Source organism: Pleurodeles waltl, chromosome 4_2 (assembly GCF_031143425.1).
Source record: "Pleurodeles waltl isolate 20211129_DDA chromosome 4_2, aPleWal1.hap1.20221129, whole genome shotgun sequence".
Classification (NCBI taxonomy): domain Eukaryota; kingdom Metazoa; phylum Chordata; class Amphibia; order Caudata; family Salamandridae; genus Pleurodeles; species Pleurodeles waltl.
In genome coordinates this window covers 443,527,017-443,548,491 of record NC_090443.1, presented here as the reverse complement: position 1 = coordinate 443,548,491, position 21,475 = coordinate 443,527,017, and positions in this window count along the sequence as shown.

The following is a 21,475-nucleotide window of genomic DNA, read 5'->3' as shown; positions in this document are numbered from 1 at the left end:
TACAGAATCTGACATCACCCCCAATATTCTTCACTAAGAATAATCACAAATAAAAAGAAATCCCTAGCACTGTTTCCTCATTGAACTACTTTTTTGAAAAATCTTTCATATCTCCTGTAGAGGCTCAGCCCATGCTGTTTTCATTCCTTTTTCGGAGCCCACATGTATTTATTCCAAAATGTTTGCAGTCCTTTTCTGCCACTCTCTTAAGTAATACTGGGCAATCCTTCCCATTGACGATTATGCACAGAGACACATGTCAACCTAGGCTGATCTACACCTGTGGAATTACAGACAGCATACCTCTTCCTGGCTGATCAAGTATTTTACTATCAATAGGATCGGCGCTAGTGGCACAGCTGGTACATTTGGGAGAATCTGTAGCCTTAATATTCTCTGTAGTGTCAAAAATAACTACACAAAAAGGAAACTTGGTCAAAGTACTTTCGACCAGATTCACTAAGCATTCGCATTGGCCTTGCGTAATGCAAGGCAGCACAAGTTCTTAAGTGACCTTTACAAGTCATGCAACTCAAACAAAATACTTACCTTCAGTAGTCCTTTATCTGGTAGAGAGTAACTAGCTGCAGATTCCTTACTTTACAATTATCTCCAGGCGTCAAAGTGGATCCAGATATTATTGAGCAGTACACCTGCGTACCGATAAATGGCATCATTTGTTCCGCATCAGCTGCTTCATCCACACCACATGTGGTGTGTGCAGGGCCTATATAGGCGTCACCCCAGCGTACTGTCATTTGTTTCTTTTTGCGACTTTCCACACCAGAAGCACAGAGCCACCTAGGATGCTGATGCACTGAAGAGCAGTGCTAAGGGTCCCAGAAGGGTAACCCTATACCAGGATCAGTTAGCACAGTGGGGAGGATGGAAAGTCTGTAAGGAATTTGCTGATTGAGAATCTCTACCAGATAAGGCATTACAGAAGGTAACTTGTACATCTAATAGAGACTTCTAGCCACTGATTGCTCACACCTTAGAATAGATACCCAAGCAATAACTCCCTGAGGTGGGTCTGTGAGCAGATAAGACCAAAAGCTCGAGTAGGACTAAGCATGCAAAATGCCCAGGACAGACCTGACTGTTCAGACTAAAGCTTAGTAATCTTATGCAGTAATGCCCACATTGCCATCAGAGATGTCCAGAGCAGGGACCCCACAAGCTAAAGCAGCATTGGCTCTAGTGGAATAAGCATGCAAGCCCTAATGGATTTGCTTTTTGGCAAGTGCGTATCAGATTTTTATGCAGAACACTATCCATCATGAGATGGTTCAATTTTGCACATCCTTTCCCTTCTTGGCCCAACATACCCAACGAACAGTTGATCGTCCACCCTGGAACTCTTTGGTATGATGAAGGTGCAATGTTCTTTTCAGCTCCAGGCAGTGGAGTCTTTTCTCTGTTTAGAAGGGTGAGATGGAGCAACAAAGGTAGGCAAGGTGTGAAAGGGTGTTACAACCTTCAGAAGGAAGCAAGCACGGGTCCTAAGAACCAGCTTGTCTGAATAGAGAGTTGTGTAAGGAGGATGCCCAGGGAGTGCTTGCAGTTTGCTGACCCTACTCACCAATGTAATGGCTATCAGAAAAGCTGTTTCGATGGTGAGGAGGTGAACTGGGCAGTTGTGCAGGGGTCAAAGGGTGCGCACATAAGAAATGTCAAAACCAGTTTGAAATCTATTTGGGGCATGATCTTGGAGGGAACAGATGTTTAAGTCCCTTAGGAAACTTCATCACGACAGGTGATTTAAATTAAGTTTGGTTCAGCAACTACAAGAAAGCCGAGATTGCTGACAAATAACCTTGAAAAGTACTTAGAGCACAGCCCTGCTGACCAGAGAACGAACAAACAATAAAACTTGGTAGAGGGGTGCGGAAAGAGGGTCAATGTTCTTGGATGCACAACAGGTCACAAACTTATCCCGAGGACAGGTGTATACTTTGTGGAGAGCTGCCAGAATAACATCACAAACATTTTAGAGAAAGGTCGAAAGCTGTCACCTGTTGTCACTCAAATTTCATGCATGAAGGAGAAGGTTATGCAGGTTTGGGTGCAAGACTGTCCTGCTGCTGTGACACAAAACCCTGCCAATGAGGCAGCCTGATCGGAGGACCAATGCTCACGCTCAGTTCAGGATACCATACTCGCAAAGTCACAAGAATAACTTGGGCCCGGTTGTTCCTGATCTTCTTGAGAAATCTAGACAGGAATGGTATCGATGGAAAGGCATACATGATGCCTGGAATCCGCCAGAGACAGAAAGTGTCTCTGACTAACAGCCGCACTGGAAACTCCAGCAAGCAAAACTACTGACATTGCACATTCATAGTGATGGCAAACCGATCTAACCAAGGCTTTCCACAGTCTTGAAAGAGACTTTGCACCACCTCTGGATAGAGATGCTATTCGTGACCTGGTATCGACTGCTTTGTTTATCTGCCCTAGCGTTTATACAGCCTGCCAGGGCCTGAACCACGAGGGACATTCCCAGATGTCCCAGCAATGTCCAGAGGCTCAGGGCTTCTTGACAAATGGCCCAAAACTCCCACCCACCCTGTTTGTTGCAGTATCAGATAGTGGTGGCATTATCCTTAAATACATGTACCAGGCTTCCCTTGTTCGAAGGAAGAAAGGCTTTCATTTTCAACTGGATCGCTCGAAGCACAAACTAGTTGATGTGGACCCTGGACTCCACTCTGGTCTCCACCTCTCCCAAGTGACAGCCCCATCACAGAAGTGATGCATCTGTCACTATATAGTCAGCTCTGCTTGGAGAAAGGAGAGGGGTCTACTGCTGACCTAACTGAAGTACAACAGCAGCCAGTGCAGGTCTTTTGCATTTCCTCCAAGATCTGGACCAGGTCAGAGAGATTCTCCAGCATTGTAACTTCATGTCCCACTGCAGAGCCCGAATATGCCATTGGACATGCATCACTATCAGGATGCAAGAGGACATGAAGACCAACATCTTCAGCCGGTCTCACTGATATCCAAGCTAGAGGCTGAAACATTAGAATCATAGTCTGATTATCCTGCACTCGCCATTCGGGAGGATCAGCCCGAAACTGCTATGTGTCCTCAACAACTCAGATGAAAGAGAGCACCTGAGTGGTAGTTAGGCAGGAGTTTGGCAAATTTATAGTGAACCCCAGCAAACGCAGGTGGTCTGACACAGTCAGGAGGTGGGAGACGACAGCCTGGTGCAAGCCCACCTTCAACAGCCAGTCGTCAAGGTAGGGAAAGATCAGAACCCCTGACCTCCGCAGAAGTGCTGCAACAATCACCACCACTACCTTGGTGAACAACTGAGGAGCACTGGTAAGGCCAAAGTGAGGCACAGTGAACTGATAGTGATCTTGGCCCACCGTGAACCACAGGTAATGTCTGTGGGCTGGCAGGAAGGGGATATCAACATGTGTGTCCTGGATGCCCAAAACTACTACCCAGTCTCCAGGGAAGACAGGTCCTGAGCTAGGGTGAGCACCTTGAACTTCTTTCTTCAGAAAGAAGTTGACAAGGCACAGGTTTATAATAGCACAGAGGCATCCTTTCTTCTTGGTTCTTGGACACCAGAAAGTAGCAGAGATAGCATCCACAACCTACTTCTGATGACAGCACTCTCTTGAAGGCCTCTTTGTCCAAAATGGGCAACAGTTTCTGACGGATTAAAGCAAGATAGTCCTCCATCAGCCAGTCATAGATGGGTGTCATGGGTGGGGGGTATGGGTTCCAGAAAGGGGATGAGGTTGCCTCTATGGACCATTAATAAAACACCTGCACAATGTTATGGACTACCACTGGGGCAGAAGATGGCGGCTCCTGACCCCCACTGGGCGCTAATGCTGGTATAAGGGCAAACTAAAGTGGTTTTGAGGCTGCTGCTGCCTTGAGGATAGTGGGATGGGCCAACCACCCAGCTAGTGCTCCAGTGTGATTTATGGGAACCGCATCCCCATCTACAAAAAGGTTTGAAAGCTTGCTGGCCTTAATGGCTGGGGTGAGAAAGGACGTGGTTGGAAGCCTCTCCCATAGCCTTAGAAGGGGCAAAAGGCAGTCTGGAGTTAGTGGGGCTGTGGACAAGCCCAAAGACCTGGCCGTAGCTCTGCTGTCTTTGAAAAGCTTCAGTACTGAGTCTGCCTTTTGGCCAAAAAGGCAAAAACTATCAAAGGGCATGTGTATGAGGGAAGTTTGGACATCCCCTGAAATGCTACTGGTGCTCAACAAGATGTATCATCCAAGTGCCAATGAGAAGGCAATCGCTCTGTCTAGTGTTCAGTCCAAATCTGATGGTGAACTTAGCTGCATCTCGCCTGTCCGATATAGCTTGGTGAGTATGGCTCGGGCCTCCTCTGAGACCATAGGCAGCACTTGCTCAACCAAATTCCTCTCAGTGTGTATCGGCCTAAAAGGCATGCGGTGTTCACAGGTCACAGTACTAGGCTGGCGAAAGAGATCATCCCCTTACCAAAGGTATCTAGCTTTCCGTGCTCGGTCAAATAGTAGGGAATGCACTTAGGTTGATCCTGGAGGTGAAGGCTTGGACCCTTCCCACCCAAGCTCTCTGGGGTGAGGAAACTGGGTCCCCAGGAGCAGGCGATGACAGTGGGCAATTGTCACATGCAAGAAGCACCCGCACAGGGCTTGGACCAGGCCCCAAATAGGACATCAGTGAGGGCTTCATTGAATAGGAGGGTATCCGAAGAGGTAACTCTCGGCTGAAACACCTCAGTCAAGACTTTTGTCCTGACTACCAACAAGGGCAACTAAAGGTCTAGGACCTCATCAGCCTTCCACACCATCAGTGGTAAGGAGCTTCCCTCCATTGTACCCACGGTAGGAGGAGAGAGCAAGACACTGTCCCTTGAGGTGTCTAATCCACTGGCAACAACCAGTACCTCATTGCAGTTATCCTCTGGTTCATCAAGGGAGTGATGGAACGAACAAGGGTCCTCAAACACCTCCCAATCCTTTCCCTTCCCAGCTCCCATAAAGCTGAGGGCACAGCTTCCTACTCTGATGGCATGATGTTAGTCAAGCCATAGTACATGTTGGGTGACACTGAGCTGGCTTCGTTTTGGAGTCTAGAGTGACAATGGTGGGCCAGCGGCAACAGCAAAAGAGTGGGTTCTGAGTAAGGTCATGGCCTTACGGGTGAAGTGCTCCAGATCCAACACCAGATCCATGGGGCCTGGCTGGCACTGTGGATGAACAACCAGCCAGAACCCAGTAGGAGCCACTCCCAAACCCAGGGGCCCAAAGGCCCTCCCGTGGGGTCAGGTCACCTAAATATGAGGTGCATGGCCTTATTGAACTCCTTGAGTTGGGCTGGGTTCGCTCCAACTCCAGGAAACTCTGGGAAGTGCAAAGCAGACCTAGGCACAGGGTCCACGGAAGAGCAAAGCCTTGAGTGGTGTTATTGTCTCTGTGCCTCATCCAGTGACTTGGACCAGTGTGTAGTAGTAGTAGTAGTAGTCCTTGATTTCTTCCAATTTTTGTGCTTGTGGGACTTACAGGATGTTTTAGACTCCAACAGTGATGGTCCGGATTGGGGCACTAGCAGACCTCGGGACCATCTACAACTAATCACAGCGCAGAGAGCCAGCCGATAAGAACCTGTTGCCTCGGACTACCCGAGAGGCGACAAACAGTTTCAATGATTTACTGTCTGGCTCCCCGCATTGTGATTAGTTGTAATCACAGTGCGAGCAGCCAGACGGTAAATCATTGAAACTGTTAATTATGAGAGACATTTCAGTGACTGCGAGCAACACTTCCTTGCAAGCAAAATCAAGGTCAAGATGGGGGAACCATAAATAAATATTGATTGAATCCTTTACCCCCTGTTGTACACCAGTGACACCTTGTGGCCTTTTGTAAACACTACTTGGAGCTTACCTAGCAAAATGAGTATCCAGTTTCTCACAGTTCAAGATAGTTTTACCACACTTCAGGACTTGCATGGCAATATCAGTCACTGTTGTAATGTAGGAAAATGTCCCCTTGACATGTATATGGCCAGGTAGAGGCAAATCATAGCCCCCTTTGTAAACTACTTTAGTAGCATGACTTCAACACTGCTCATCCAATTTTTGTACTGTCTCTGGAGAGCGCATAGAGAGCAATGGGTCATGTATGTCAAATAAGTGGGCTTCTATGTAAAAGTGTGTGGATGAGGAATACAACTGCGGCAACATTGCTATGGCACAAAAACAGAGTGTGTGTGTGTGTGTGTGTGTGTGTGTGTGTGTGTGTATATATATATATTACAGAAGCATCGTTCAAAATTTGCTACTTGCTTGCCAAACATAAGAAGCCATTCACAGACGCAGAGCTGATGAATAAACGTTTCCTTTCAGCAGCTGAAATTTAGTTTGAACACTATAGCAACAAAGCCAGCATTTTAAAAGAAATCAATGTATTACAGCTATCGGACTCCACTTGTGCACGCAGAATAGAGGCAAAGGGTGAAAATGCGCAGGAACAGGTGATCAAAGCAGTCAGAGTCACCGATCTTCAGCATTGCCATGAATGAGTCCACAGATATATCTATGTGGCCCAATTATTAGTCTGGGTGTGGTATTGGGACCAATAGTTTCACCCCAAAGAAGAGCTTCTGTGCCTTCTACCACTGCAAGGGCATACAAGAGGAGAAGATATACTGGACAGCATCTGCAACTACTTTGAAACATATCGCATACCACTGGACACACTTGTCACCATCACAACAGATGGGGCTCCTGCCATGGTAGGCTATGACAGAGGCTTTGTATCTCTGCTTTAAAAAAAGAAAGCTTACCAGACAGACTGTGATAGACTACTACTGCATAATTCATCAGGAAGTTTTGTGTGCAAAATTAAAGCACCAATACCTGAATAACGTCCTAAAACTTGCAGTGAAAATTGTTAACTGTATTTGTGCCAAAACCCCTAACCATAGATTTTTTCAAAGCTATGCTGCAGGTTTCTGAAGCTGAATATATAGACCTCCTGATGCACACTGAAGTGCGATGGCTAAGCACAGGGAATGTTCTGGAGCGGTTCATTGCTTTACTTCCTGAAATTGAACACTTTGTAAACAGTAGGGGTCAATCATTCCCAGAACTAAAGGATGTGAAATGGCTTTTATTGCTCCGTTTTCTTTCAGATGTATCGCACACTTCAATGCTCTCAATTTGATGCTGCAAGGCAAGCAACAGCTTGTGTGGTCCATGATGAATGGTATTCACTCATTTGAAAGTAAGCTTGTGTCTACTTCCCCCACTTCCCAAAACTGTTGGCTGTGACTCAGTTTCCCAATGCTGCCCACGCTCAACCTTGGTGATTATCTTGCAGAAATTTCTGAGTAGAGAAAAAAAAGGTGATTTTCTCAATTCAGAGCCCTCACCCCTCTGTTCCGGCTGGTTGAAAACCCAAGGATGGTGAGTGCATGAAATCTTGATGTTATTTAAATTATTGGCATGAAAAGGGAGCAAGCGCAAATGGAGCTGATAGACATGCAGCACAATTCAGCTCTCAAAGTATCTTTTGGGGGGCAGGCACCAGAGGAATTCTGGAACATTGTGCATTCTGACAAATGACCTGTTCTTTTTACAGTGGTCAAGAAAGTAATTTGTATGTTTGGGTCAACATGTTTGTGAAAGATTGTTTTTCACAATGGCACTGTTGAAGAGTAAACTCAGAAATAAGCTAACAGACTTACATCTGGATCAACCATTTCAGATATAGTACCAGATTACAGGACACTAAATAGGAGACATGAAGTGTAAAATAAGTTCTTAGTATATATTTCTTTCCCAGTGCTAATGCAGGACCGTTAAACAGATAAAGCTGACAGACTATAAAGAACAAAAAAAGGTCTTGAGCTTTTTACGTAACTTAAGTTCTGAGTTTTTTGATCGAAGCTCCTGTGGGGAGGAATTCCATAGATGACCCGCCTTGAAGGCAAAAGACCTGTCTCCCAATCTTACTTTATTAAACCGAAGTGTATTGATCAAAGAGGCGAAGGAAGATCTCAGTGATCTCTGGGGGTTGTAGGGAGTTATAATAGATCTATGAAAGGCCGGACCCCTATTGTGGAGTGCACGATGCATGTAACAGGCGGCTTTAAAGGTAATGCGCTGTTCAATAGGGAGCCAGTGAAGGGAACACAGAGCAGATTTAGCCGAGTGGTGTCTTGGGGTACCCGTTAGAAGGCTGGTAGCAGCATTTTGCACCACATGTAGTCTCTTTAGCCCATAGGAAGGAGAACTGAAGAACAAAACATTCCCATAGTCTAGGCGAGACAGTATCAGGGCCTGGACAATGAGCCTTTTAGCTACAAAGGGAAGAAATGTGAAAATCTTCCTACAGGTCCTCAGTAAATAAAAACAGATAGCCGCCAATTTCTTCGAGTGGCATTCCATTGTGAGGCAAGAGTCCAGCCAAAATCCTAGACTCTTTATGTTATCTTTGGTCAATGGAAGGTCATTTAGTCCAACTGAGACTAAGGCAGGGAGCTTCAAACATGAAAAATTTCCTACCAACATAACCTCAGTTTTTTCCTCATTTAATTTGAGTTTGCTGTTCGCCATCCATTTAGCAACATCGGATAGGCATGAAGAGAGAGTGGTAAAATCTGAGCCGGTCCCAGTAGAAAAAGAAAAAAACAATTGAGTGTCATCAGCATAAGACACAAGAGACAACCCATGGGGTTCCACGATCTTTGCCAGGGGGGCCATATAAATATTGAAGAGTGTAGGGTTTAATGAAGAACCCTGTGGAACCCCACAGGTCAACAGGAAGGTGTCAGAATAATAGGATTGATCCAGGACCTGAAAAGTTCTTTGACTCAAATATGAGGAAAGCCAATTGAGGCAGGTACTTTTAATTCCCATTTGACAGGCTCCGCGAAGACCTACCGTGTCAAAAGCGGCACTTAGATTCAATAAAACGATTGCTGCATATCCGCCAGCATCCACACATCGTCTAGTGTCTTCAGTGACAGCCAACAAGGCTGTTTCGGTGCTGTGAAGCGGTCTAAATCCCATTTGGGTATTATGAAGAAGATTATGTTCCTCTAGAAAACCTGAGACCTGAGAGTTGATATGTTTCTTGATTATTTTAGACACAATGGGAAGAAGAGCAATTGGTCTATAGTTAGATAGTGAAGCTGTGTCAAGATTGTTTTTTTTTCAATAGAGGCTTAACTACTGCATGTTTCCAGTGTTGTGGGACATGCCCATGTAACGACGAGTCATTAAAAATGTTCATTAGCACCGGTGATATAACTTCGGATCCTAGGGCTAAGATAGAAGGAGGGGAAGGGTCCAGAGGAGATCCGGATTTTATGGAGCCCAGATAACTGTCTACGAGATCTCTAGTCAGAGGCTAGAAAGCTGAGAATGAGGCTCGAGGGGGCTGATCGTCAGAATGAAGGACAAACTCATCCTCAGTGCAGGAGTTACTAGGAAGAGTTGCATGGATGTCAGCAATTTTCTTTTGAGAAAAACATGCGAGGTCATTACTATGTGCCAGAGAGCCCTCTACTGTGTTCTTGACCGGAGGAAGCTTAGTCATTTCCTCAAAGATAGAGAAAATCTCTCTAGGAGAGTGTTAGAATCGTTCGATCCTGGAGGTATAATGGGAGGCTTGTGCCGCCTTAATTTCCAAATGGAAAGAACAAGTCATATTCCTATAATCTCTTTTGAGACCAGGATCATATGATTTCCTCCACTTTCTCTCCATCTGCTTACATTCTTTTTTTAGATCCAGCAGATGGGGAGTAAACCAAGAAGTTTTGAGCTTTCTGAAAGGTCTTAACCATAGTTTTAGTGGGTAGAATAATATCTAGGGATTCCAGAATCCATTTGTCAAAACCCTCAGCTGTATAGTGTTGGGGGAAGAGTGGAGGAGGCAAACTGGTTTGTTAATGTGTCCATCCAGTTGTTCTTCTTTAGCTTTGACCACTGATGTCCCATTAATTTAGCACAAGGCTGATGATTTACAGGAGGTTGGGTGGGGAGAGTAAATACAATAAAAAAATGGTCCGACCAAAGAAAGAGGAGCCTGGGCTAGTAGTTTAGGGAGATTACTAAAAGCTAGGTCGATTGTATGACCATGAAGGTGAGCGGGGCGAGATATCAGTTGTGTTAAATCCAAAGCTGCTAAATCTGTAAGTAGGGTTTTGGCTAGAGCGTTGTGAGGTTCCTCTACCTGAATATTAAAATCCCCTAAAATGGTACAATTTGAATATTTACAAGCAAACTCTGCCACACAATCAAGCAGAGCCTGCACAAAACTACAATGGGGTCCCAGAGGACAGTAAATTAAGATACCAGAAAAGTTGGCATCAATTGTCAAAAAGAAGGCCAGGCTTTCACAGTCTGGAATACAGAGGGGGTGAGAACGACAATTAATAGAATTCTTATAAATTATTCCAATCCTCCTCCTCGTCTCTGAGGTCTATCTAGGTGCTGCAGGGAGTAATTTGAGGGAAGGGACATAATTATATCAGGAGTGGAGTCCTTAGAGAGCCACGTTTCTGTCAAAAACAGAGCCTCTGAGGCATAGTCATTCAACAATGAATGAATATATAGTTTGTGTGCAGGTAAGGAACGACAGGTAAGCAGCAATAGTCTGTTCTTTCTCCAGTCTTATATTCGCAGGGAATATAGACTGAGGAATCAGTTGATGAGAATCACCAATTGAAGGCAAATAAGTTAGAGGGGGATGGGGTTTACGCCGGTATTGGCCTGGAGTCTCTGTTTTGTTATTAAGGGCCATAAGAGATTGCCTGAAGTAGCTTAATCTCTCAGGAGCTGAGCTTATAGCCTTTCCTGGCCCTGGGCAGGCGCGGACGGGCGCAGACGGGCTTGCCTTTGGCGTCCGCTTCATGGGCTCTATTATGGGCACAGGAAGCAGGAAACAACAACTAGGCCGCACACAAAGATGGCGGTTCTAGTTGGAACAATGAACTGCTTGGAAAATGGCCGCCGGAATGGGCAAGCAGTAAACAGTGAACATGCCAGAAAATAGAATTCCCTGAGGGCCCAGGTGTCTCTGAACATGGGCACCAGGTCCTCTGGGAGATATGAGTGTTCAAAATATTTAAAAACAAAATGTTTATAAAATGTAGAAATTATTTAAAATACAGATAATTTAAGAGCAAATGCGAGCGTGCTAACTTAAAAAAGCAGAGCATTACCATGCAATGCCTCTTAAGAACGTTATTGTATGATAATTAAAATGTACTGTCAAAAAATCTAGCTCTGTACTTACATCTGGCATTGAAATACAGCACTGTCTAGTAGTGTTTTTTTTTTTTTTAACACCATTAGCCCCACCCCTTAGCCCACCCCCCACAGGACCATCGGTACAGTCCTCGGCCACAAACCAGACTGTAATTTTGGCCCAGGGCAAAATGTTTGTGAGTACACATGTTCTACAGGAACAGCATCGCAGGATCGTTCAGGGTGACAAGGTGCTTCAGGGAACGTTTCCTCAGTTCCTTCAGGTTCACGGCCCTGCAGTCCAGGCAGGCTTTGGGAGTCATGGTCCCACTGCAATCACCACAAACAAGCCATGTGTACGTCTGTCACAGACGTCCGCCTGTGACAGGCACCACAGTGTTTAAACCAGTTGTTCTTTTTTGGGTGACATCCCTCACACACCAGGAGAAAGGATTCTCAAAGAGTGCAGGGACAAAGTTTAAAAAGAAAAAAAAAAGAAGAAAGTCAGAAAGTGACTTGGGTTACTCTTCCAGATCTGCACTGACTGCTGAGGAAAGAAAATAACTGATGTCATTGCACCTATATATGAACCATGCACATCACATCCAGCGCGGAAGATGCCACCTACCAGCGCGCAGCGGTACTGCTCAACAATTTCCAGATACAGTCTGACACCTGAGGATAATTCTAAGGTAAGGAATATGCTGCTAGAAGTCTCCATCAGATGATATTTGCATGGGCTTGTGTCACTTTCACCTGCAAAGTAATGCAACACAGCACCTTGTGCTGCATTGCATTACCCTTTGTTCAGGAGGCCTAACATGAGTGGAGCATGGGCATTCCTGTGCATCTTTCTCACTTTCTTTCTAACTAAAGGCATTCTCATTTCTGTCATCCTTTCTACCTAAACCCAAAACCTCAACTACCTTTTTATACTTTCACCATTATCACATAATTTCCCTCCTTTCTTTCCCCAAATATCACAGCTCATGAAGGAAGCAACTTACAAGAACATTTCTCTAGGACAGTGAAGTGTTATAACTTGTGATCACAAATATCCAAAGCAAAGCTAAATGAGTCACTCGCACAAGCTTTGACCTCTACCTTCATGCAATTCCCCCTTACTTTCTGTAATTAACTCCAAATAATTATTATATTATTGCACAAGAGACATTAGGTTCAAGCAAGGGTATATCCGCTTCCTCCAAGTGATCCTACTAAGAAATTGGCCAATAAGAAACACTAACATACTATGTGGGCTGCAGAATGCAGCCCACATAGAAAGAGCAAAAAACTAGGAGAAATGAAAGCATTTCTCTTCATTAAGCCACGCTAACGCCACCCCTGCGGTGGCATTAGATTTTGGCACCGCCTCAGGTTTATGAAAAGTAGTAAATCTGATGCAGCGTCAAAATGCAATAAGTGCGGCTGTGGCATGCCCAAGGCAACACCCATTGCACGCCTGATCCACACACAATGCTGCGTGTGAAGGGGTCATATTCACAAGGTGGCATTAAGCCACAAAAAGTGGCCACCTTGTAAATATGCCACAGGGCATTGCAAGACCGGAGAATCACCAAAAGTGATGCTCCTGTGGCGCTAGCGGCTCTTAAATATGCCTCCTGAGGTCTTAAGGTTTCAGTATCAGCTTTTATGGCCTGAAGTACTTCATCCACATGCTTTCTAATCAACTCTTGCTCATGGAGTTCTACGAACCTGTCAGATCTCACATCCCGAGTTAAGACCCTAGAAGCACGAGCAGAAGACGCCGAAAATCGAGCTTGCAGAAGCAATATCCGACTGGTGGGTCTCCCTGAAAAGGCGGAGCAGGGGGGCGGTGAGTATGGAGACCTTCCTGGAACAGTGGCTACGGGAGGTGATGGCACCCGAGGGCTTGTCGCCCTTTTTTGCAATTGAAAGGGCCCACAGAGTACCAGCTAGACCCCTTCCCCCGGGATCAAGACCTCGCCCGATTGTTGCCAAACTGCTCCATTTCAAGGATAGAGACTATGTTCTGACCCAGGCAAGACTAAAGTGGGAAATAAAGCAAGGGAACCAACAGATGGTATAGTTTCTTACCTGTAACTCCAGTTCTCTTGTAGGGGTATTTCCATGATAGTCATAAGCGTAGAATAATTCCCTACCCGCCTGCGGGGACCCCGGAGCACTTTTTCCAATATCACTTCTTAATTGTCCCTGTTCGCCTCCCTTCAGGAAGGCCTGTCAAGACACATAAGAATGTTCCCATGCAGCCTATAGGAAGGGCTACATTGTTCAAGCTCCTGCATTCAGATTAGCCTGGAAGTAAAAATATTAAATGTTTGCTAAATAAAAGTCATTTTCCAAACCAGCTACTTCCAAAAACTTCTTTTATTTCACAAAACCCCTATAAAGGAGTGCAGAACAGTGTAGTTCACAGGCTGCCATTAGAATTGAAGAAAAGGGATACTGTGCCTTTAAGAACAGCCAGTCCTCCAGTATCCCATCATGCCTAGAGAGAGGATGTTACCTCAGTTCTTTTTGCAGGTAGTTACTGGCTGACAATCAGAATAAACGTATCAAGACCTCTAACTGCTCCCCCGGGGAGGAGGGAGGGTTGCTTATGACTATCATGGAAATACCCCTACGAGAGAACTGGAGTTACAGGTAAGAAACTATACCTTCTCACGTAGGGGATTTCCATGTATAGTCATAAGCACAGAATAGAATACCAAGCCCATCCCCCACGCCAGCAGAGGAGCAGTTAGGGCAAACCATACATATGTTCTCAAACAAACAGGTTTCTCAGCAAAGCATGGCCTACACGAGCATCTGCTCTAGCGTCCAAATCTAAACAATAATGTTTAGTAAATGTGTGAACTGATTTCCACGTCGCAGCTTTACAAATATCTGCTAAAGGAACATTGCGCAATAGAGCAGTGGTAGCCGCTTTTCCTCTGGTGGAATGAGCTCTGGGCCTACCCTGTAAGGTTTTCTTAGCTAGTTGATAACACAATAAAATACAAGAGACTATCCATCTTGCTATTGATTGCTTGGAGGTGGCTAAGCCAGTTCGAACAGGTCCGTAATTAACAAACAGTTGTGTAGTTCTCCGAAAAGGAGTGGTCTTATCTAGATAAAACTTCAATACTCTCTTAACATATAGGGAATGGAGAGCCCTCTCAGCTGGAGTGGAAGGGTTTGGAAAGAACGTGGGCAAGGCAATCGACTGGTTAATGTGGAAGGATATGACCTTAGGTAGAAATTTCGGATGTGTCTGTAAGACTACTTTGGAAGAATGACATATTGTGTAAGGTTCATGAGCACAGAGGCCCTGGATTTCGCTGACCCTTCGTGCTGAAGTGATTGCTACTAGAAAGGCTGTCTTCCAACTGGAGGGATGCCTTGTGGATGGGTTCAAATGGGGCCTGCATTAAACGTGAAAGGACCACATTAAGTTCCCATGGTGGTGAGGGGCGTCTAATTGGGGGAAAGACCTTCTTTAAACCATTCTAGAAAATATTTGATCACTTGGATTCTGAAGAAAGAGGTCTGTGAAGGAGTCTTTCTATAAGCAGTTAATGCTGCTAAATGCACTTTAATGGAAGAAAGCTGGAGGCCTGATCGTCCTAGATACAAGTAAGGCAGAATAACATCTTCTTTGCAAGATGTAGGATCTATCCCTTTAGAGGAACACCAAATGTAGAATCGTTTCCACTTAAAGGAATACGCTGACCGCATAGATGGCCTCTTCGCTTCCTTTAAAATGTCCATACAATCCTGTGGCAGGTTGAGATGACCATACTGGAGTAGCTCAGGAGCCATGCCACCAAATTCAAAGATGAGAGATTGAGATGCCTCATTTGTCCGCCAAACTTCGTCAGGAGGTCCGGCCTGCAGGCTAGCCTGAGAGGTGGCTGGAGTGATCTCTGAAGAAGATCCGGGAACCACCACTGTCTCTGCCACTCCGGTGCAATGAAGATCATCGTGGCTGATGTCATGGATAGTTTGAGGAGGACTGCTGGGATCAGCGGAATCGGTGGAAAAGCGTACAGAAATCTGTTGGACCAGTCTATCCACAGAGCATTGCCCTGCGACTGTGGGTGGTAAAATCTGGCAGCGAAGTTGCAGCATTTCCTGTTTTCTTCTGTGGCGAATAGATCGATAGAAGGTGTGCCCCACAAACAGAAAATGTCTCGAGCGACGTCTTCGTTGAGCACCCACTCGTGGTTCTCTTCCAGAGCTCTGCTGAGGGCATCCGCTCGACTGTTCTGAACGCCTGGCAGATGGGTACCCACTATGTTCTATTTTCTGGCCAGGAGCCAGTGTCAAATTGTCTGGGATTCCTGAGATAGGATTCTGGATCTGGTGCCCCCTTGTTTGTTCAGGTAGATCATAGTGGTAGTATTGTCCATCTGCACCAGCAAGTTGTCTGCCGTGATTGAGGGTAGGAACGCCTTGAGAGCTAGGTGTACCGCTTGTAGCTCTAGGAGATTGATGTGGTATAACGATTGCTTCTATGACCATCGGTCCTGAATCTGCAGGTGGTCCATATGAGCTCCCGATCCGAGGAGAGAGGCATCTGTCACAATAGTCTGCGTTGGAGGCTGCGCCTGGAATGGCATCCCCTTTAGGATGTTGGATGGGCAGCACCACCAAGTTAGAGATCTGAGTGCACAGTGGAGAGGTGAATGTGATCTTCCCAGCTCCGCAAGCACTGATCCCACTGGTCCTCCAGGCATTCCTGAAGCAGACGCTTGTGGAGGCGAGCATTGGGTGTCAGGTAAATGCAGGATGCCATGGATCCGAGGAGTTGGGAGACTCGTTGTCTGGAGATTCTGCCACTTCCAGAGAATAGATAAGTATCGTTCCTCCGAAGGACACACTTTTGCCTGCAGTGTGTCTATGGTAGCTCTTAAGTAATGTAGCCTCCGGACTGGTACTACCGCTGAATTTTGAAAGTTGATATGAAGACCTAACCGGTACAGAAGGTCACAGGTCAGTTGAAAATGCTGTTTTGCTTCTGCATACGTGGATGCTTTGATCAACCAGTCGTCGAGATACGGGTAGATGAAGATCCGTTTCCTCCGGAGGGGAGCTGCCACCACCGCACTTGGAAAAGGTCCTGGGCGCAGACTTGAGACCGAATGGCAGGACCATGTACTGGAAGTGATCCTGACCTACCAAAAACCTCAGGAACTTCCGATGTTTCTTTGCAATGGGGATGTGGAAATACGCATCGTGTAGATCCACTGAGCAAAGCCAATCTCCTTGCCGAATCTGAGGGTATATCTGGTGTAAGGATAGCATCCTGAACTTCTCTTTTCGGATTCATTTGTTGGCCGTTTTGAGGTCTAAAATGGGTCTGAGTTCGTTTTTGGCCTTTTTTAGGATGAGAAAGTATTTTGAGTAGATACCCTTCCCCTGTTGGTTGAGGGGAACCGACTCCACTGCTCTCTTTTCGGGGAGGATGGAAACTAGGACATCGAGGTTTGCCATCGTCAGCTTTGGCGGGATGGCAGGAGGTGGTGAAGAAAATCATAGACAATATCCATTCTGTACAATGTCTAAGACCCAAGCGTCTGTTGTGATCTTTTGCCACTCTACCAGGCAATTGGTGACGCTTCCCCCCACCGGAGTGAATAACGAAGTTGGGGGGTGGAAATCCTCAGGGCTTTGAGGATTGCCTGGGTTGTTGAGTGCTCTGAGTGGACTGATGGGTTGATCGTCCCCTCTGTGCCTTACAGTGTTACTGGTAGGGCCGCTGGTACTGCTGGTGAGGCCTCGTAGAGGCCCATTGAGGGGCTTGAACCCTCTGCGTGGCGTAGCGGCGGTGAAAAGGACGGAAGGACCTGCGTTGTTCTTTAGGCTTCTCCAGTCCTACCGCCTTTAATGTGTCCACCTCCGCTTTCTTTCGTGCCATTTCGTCATCTGCATGCAATCCAAATAACGTGGACCCTGAAAATGGCAGATTTAAACGTTTTTGCTGTGCATCCAGTTTTAACGATGCGAGTTGCAGCCATGAGTGCCTCCTGAGCGTTACCGCATGGCAGTACGCATGTGCTGAAATCAGCAAAGCATCCGCTGCCGCGCTTATTATTTGGTTGGCGACCATAGCGCCCTCCTTGGCAACTTCTAAAAAGTCCTCTCTTTGGTCTCTTGGGAGATGATCTGCAAACGGCAAGATGGAGTCCCACAGGGAGCGATCGTACCGTCCCAAATGGGTTGTGGCACTCGCCGTTTTCATCATGGACGCTCCCGAGCCACAAACCTTACAACCTGTTGTAGGAAGTTGGCTCTGTATGTACTATTTCAAAGTGAGAAATAGCATGCACAGAGTCCAAGGGTTCCCCTTAGAAGTAAGATAGTGGCAAAAAGAGATAATTCTAATGCTCTATTTTGTGGTAGTGTGGTCGAGCAGTAGGCTTATCAGAGGGTAGTGTTGAGCATTTGTTGTACACACACAGGCAATAAATGAGGAACACACACTCAATGACAATTCCAGGCCAATAGGTTTTTGTATAGAAAAATATATTTTCTTAGTTTATTTTAAGAACCACAGGTTCAAGATTTACAAACAATACTTTAAATGAAAGGTATTTCACTTAGGAACTTTAGGAACTTTGAATTAGCAAAATAGCATATACAGTTTTCACACAAATGGCAATAAGCTATTTTAAAACTAGACACAGTGCAATTTTCAACAGTTCCTGGGGGAGGTAAGTGTTTGTTAGTTTTTCAGGTAAGTAAACCACCTACAGGGTTCAAAGTTGGGTCCAAGGTAGCCCACCGTTGGGGGTTCAGAGCAACCCCAAAGTTACCACACCAGCAGCTCAGGGCCGGTCAGGTGCAGAGGTCAAAGTGGTGCCCAAAACACATAGGCTTCAATGGAGAAGGGGGTGCCCCGGTTCCAGTCTGCCAGCAGGTAAGTATCCGCGTCTTCGGAGGGAAGACCAGGGGGGTTTTGTAGGGCACCGGGGGGGGGGGGGACACACAAGTCAGCACAAAAAGTACACCCTCAGCGGCACGGGGGCGGCCGGGTGCAGAGTGCAAACAGGTGTCGGGTTTGCAATAGGATTCAATGGGAGACCCAGGGGTCTCTTCAGCGAAGCAGGCAGACAAGGGGGGGGCTCCTCGGGGGAAGCCACCACCTGGGCAAGGGAGAGGGCCACCTGGGGGTCGCTTCTGCACTGGAGGTCGGATCCTTCAGGTCCTGGGGGCTGCGGGTGCAGTGCCTTTACCAGGCGTCGGGTTCTTTGAAGCAGGCAGTCGCGGTCAGGGGGAGCCTCTGGATTCCCTCTGCAGGCGTCGCTGGGGGGGGCTCAGGGGGGTCAACTCTGGCTACTCACGGGGTTGCAGTCGCCGGGGAGTCCTCCCTGTAGTGTTGTTTCTCCACAAGTCGAGCTGGGGGGTCGGGTGCAGAGTGCAAAGTCTGACGCTTCCGGCGGGAAACGTGTGTTCTTTAAAAGTTGCTTCTTTGTTGCAAAGATGTTTCTTCTTTGGAGCAGAGCCACTGTCCTCAGGAGTTCTTGGTCCTTTTAGATGCAGAGTAGTCCTCTGAGGCTTCAGAGGTCGCTGGACCCTGTGGAACACGTCGCTGTTGCAGTTTTTCTTGAAGTGGGGAGACAGGCCGGTAGAGCTGGGGCCAAAGCAGTTGGTGTCTCCGTCTTCTCTGCAGGGCTTTCAGGTCAGCAGTCCTTCTTTGTCTTAGGTTGCAGGAATCTATCTTGCTAGGTACTGGGAGCCCCTAAATACTGAATTTAGGGGGGTGTTTAGGTCTGGAGGGTTAGTAGCCAATGGCTACTAGCCCTGAGGGTGGCTACACCCTCTTTGTGCCTCCTCCCTGAGGGGAGGGGGCACATCCCTAATCCTATTGGGGGAATCCTCCATCTGCAAGATGGAGGATTTCTAAAAGTCAGAGTCACCTCAGCTCAGGACACCTTAGGGGTTGTCCTAACTGGCCAGTGACTCCTCCTTGTTTTTCTCATTATCTCCTCTGGCCTTGCTGACAAAAGTGGGGCCGTGGCCGGAGGGGGTGGGCAACTCCACTAGCTAGAGTGCCCTGGGGTGCTGTAACAAAGGGGGTGAGCCTTTGAGGCTTAGCGCCAGGTGTTACAGTTCCTGCAGGGGGAGGTGAGAAGCACCTCCACCCAGTACAGGCTTTGTTACTAGCCACAGAGTGACAAAGGCACTCTCACCATGTGGCCAGCAACATGTCTGGTGTGGCAGGCTACTAAAACTAGTCAGCCCACACTGGAAGTCGGGTATGGTTTCAGGGGGCATCTCTAAGATGCCCTCTGGGGTGTATTTCACAATAAAATGTATAATGGCATCAGTGTGCATTTATTGTGCTGAGAAGTTTGATACCAAACTTCACAGTTTTCAGTGTAGCCATTATGGTGCTATGGAGTTCGTGCATGACAGACTCCCAGACCATATACTCTTATGGCTACCCTGCACTTACAATGTCTAAGGTTTTGCTTAGACACTGTAGGGGCATAGTGCTCATGCACCTATGCCCTCACCTATGGTATAGTGCACCCTGCCTTAGGGCTGTAAGGCCTGCTAGAGGGGTGACTTATCTATGCCATAAGCAGTGTGAGGTGGCATGGCACCCTGAGGGGAGTGCCATGTCGACTTAGTCTTTTTATCCCCACCAGCACACACAAGCTGGCAAGCAGTGTGTCTGTGCTGAGTGAGGGGTCTCCAGGGTGGCATAAGACATGCTGCAGCCCTTAGAGACCTTCCCTGGCATCAGGGCCCTTGGTACCAGGGGTACCAGTTACAAGGGACTTACCTGGGTGCCAGAGTGTGCCAATTGTGGAAACAAAGGTACAGGTTAGGGAAAGAACACTGGTGCTGGGGCCTGGTTAGCAGGCCTCAGCACACTTTCAAATCATAACTTGGCATCAGCAAAGGCAAAAAGTCAGGGGGTAACCATGCCAAGGAGGCATTTCCTTACACCTGTCGAGTCCAGTCGCCTACTCTCCTTATCTGGAGGAGAAGTGGAGAATGGAGAAGTTGCGTGGGCCTTGCATGCCGCCAAAATAACGACTGAGTCCGGTGGTGGATCAGAACGCAAGAAGAGCGGATCTTGCTCCAGAGGGCGGTACTTCTTTTACAGCCTGGACGGTGCAGGCCTTGTCAGTGCTGGTGTGAGGAAGACCTCCATAGCGGGCTCCAGGAGGCCCGGTACTAGAAGAAGCAATGGCCTGGCCGCTGACCGCTGTTGAAGCGTCTCACACATGACCGATGTCTATGGCGTAGGAGCAGCCATCGGTATACTTAGCTTCGACGCCCCTCAGACTAGAACCTCATGAAAGGTATTAATATCATCCACTGGAGAGGACCGAGGAGGAGGAGGAGAGTCCGACAACGTAGGTTAATAGTCTCTGGTGGTGGACCAAGAGTCTCTGTCACGCTCCCTTGAACTTGATCTACGCCTCGATCGGCGGTGCGATCTTGAGGAGTCCCCGTTCATGGCGTGAACGATGGCGCGATGCAGAGCGCGGTCTAGCCGGTACACTAACCGGATCTTGAGGTGCCGGGAGTGGCGTGGGTTGTGGTGCCTCCTGGCAAGTTGGCTGAGGCGGCATTACCGGAAGCTCTGGATGAGGGGACCGAGGCGGAGACGGACGAGAAGAAGGAGAGGAAGGCAGCAGCACTACCGAGGAAGAGTGCTCCGATGAGGAATAAATTCTGCACCTCTTGTGACCCCTCGACGGCGACGGCCTCCTCGACGTCGACGGAGTCCTCGACGTCGATCTCCCTCTCCGTCTCGATGTCGACGCTGTGTGTGGCGACGAGCCATGTCTACGTCGACGACGACGATCTGCTTCTCGACGTGGTGCATCTCGGGGTCTTCGACGTCGTACTATGCCTCAATGCCGACTGGTGGCTTCTGAACGACATCGAACCACGACCACTGGAGGCTGAGGTATGAGCCCTGGTTCCTTGTCTTCTTCTCTCTGCTCTCCCTTGAAGGCAAATTTTCTCTTTGTCACGCAAAGTGCGCCTGGAGAATGTCTTGCAGATGCTGCCGGAGGCAGGAATGTGAGATGAGGGTAGACAAATAACACAGACCTCATGAGGGTCTGTTTTAGCTTTTTATCTGCCACATTTAGGGCACTTGTCAAATAAGGAAGGCATTTTGTTGAAAAAAGTTTTAAAGTTCTGTCAGAAAACTTCAAAATGTAGTACAGAAAGACAAAAGACGTCGAATGAAGCTTTTTTCAGAACTTTTCTCTGAATTTTTGAAGGAAAAAACTTAAAAA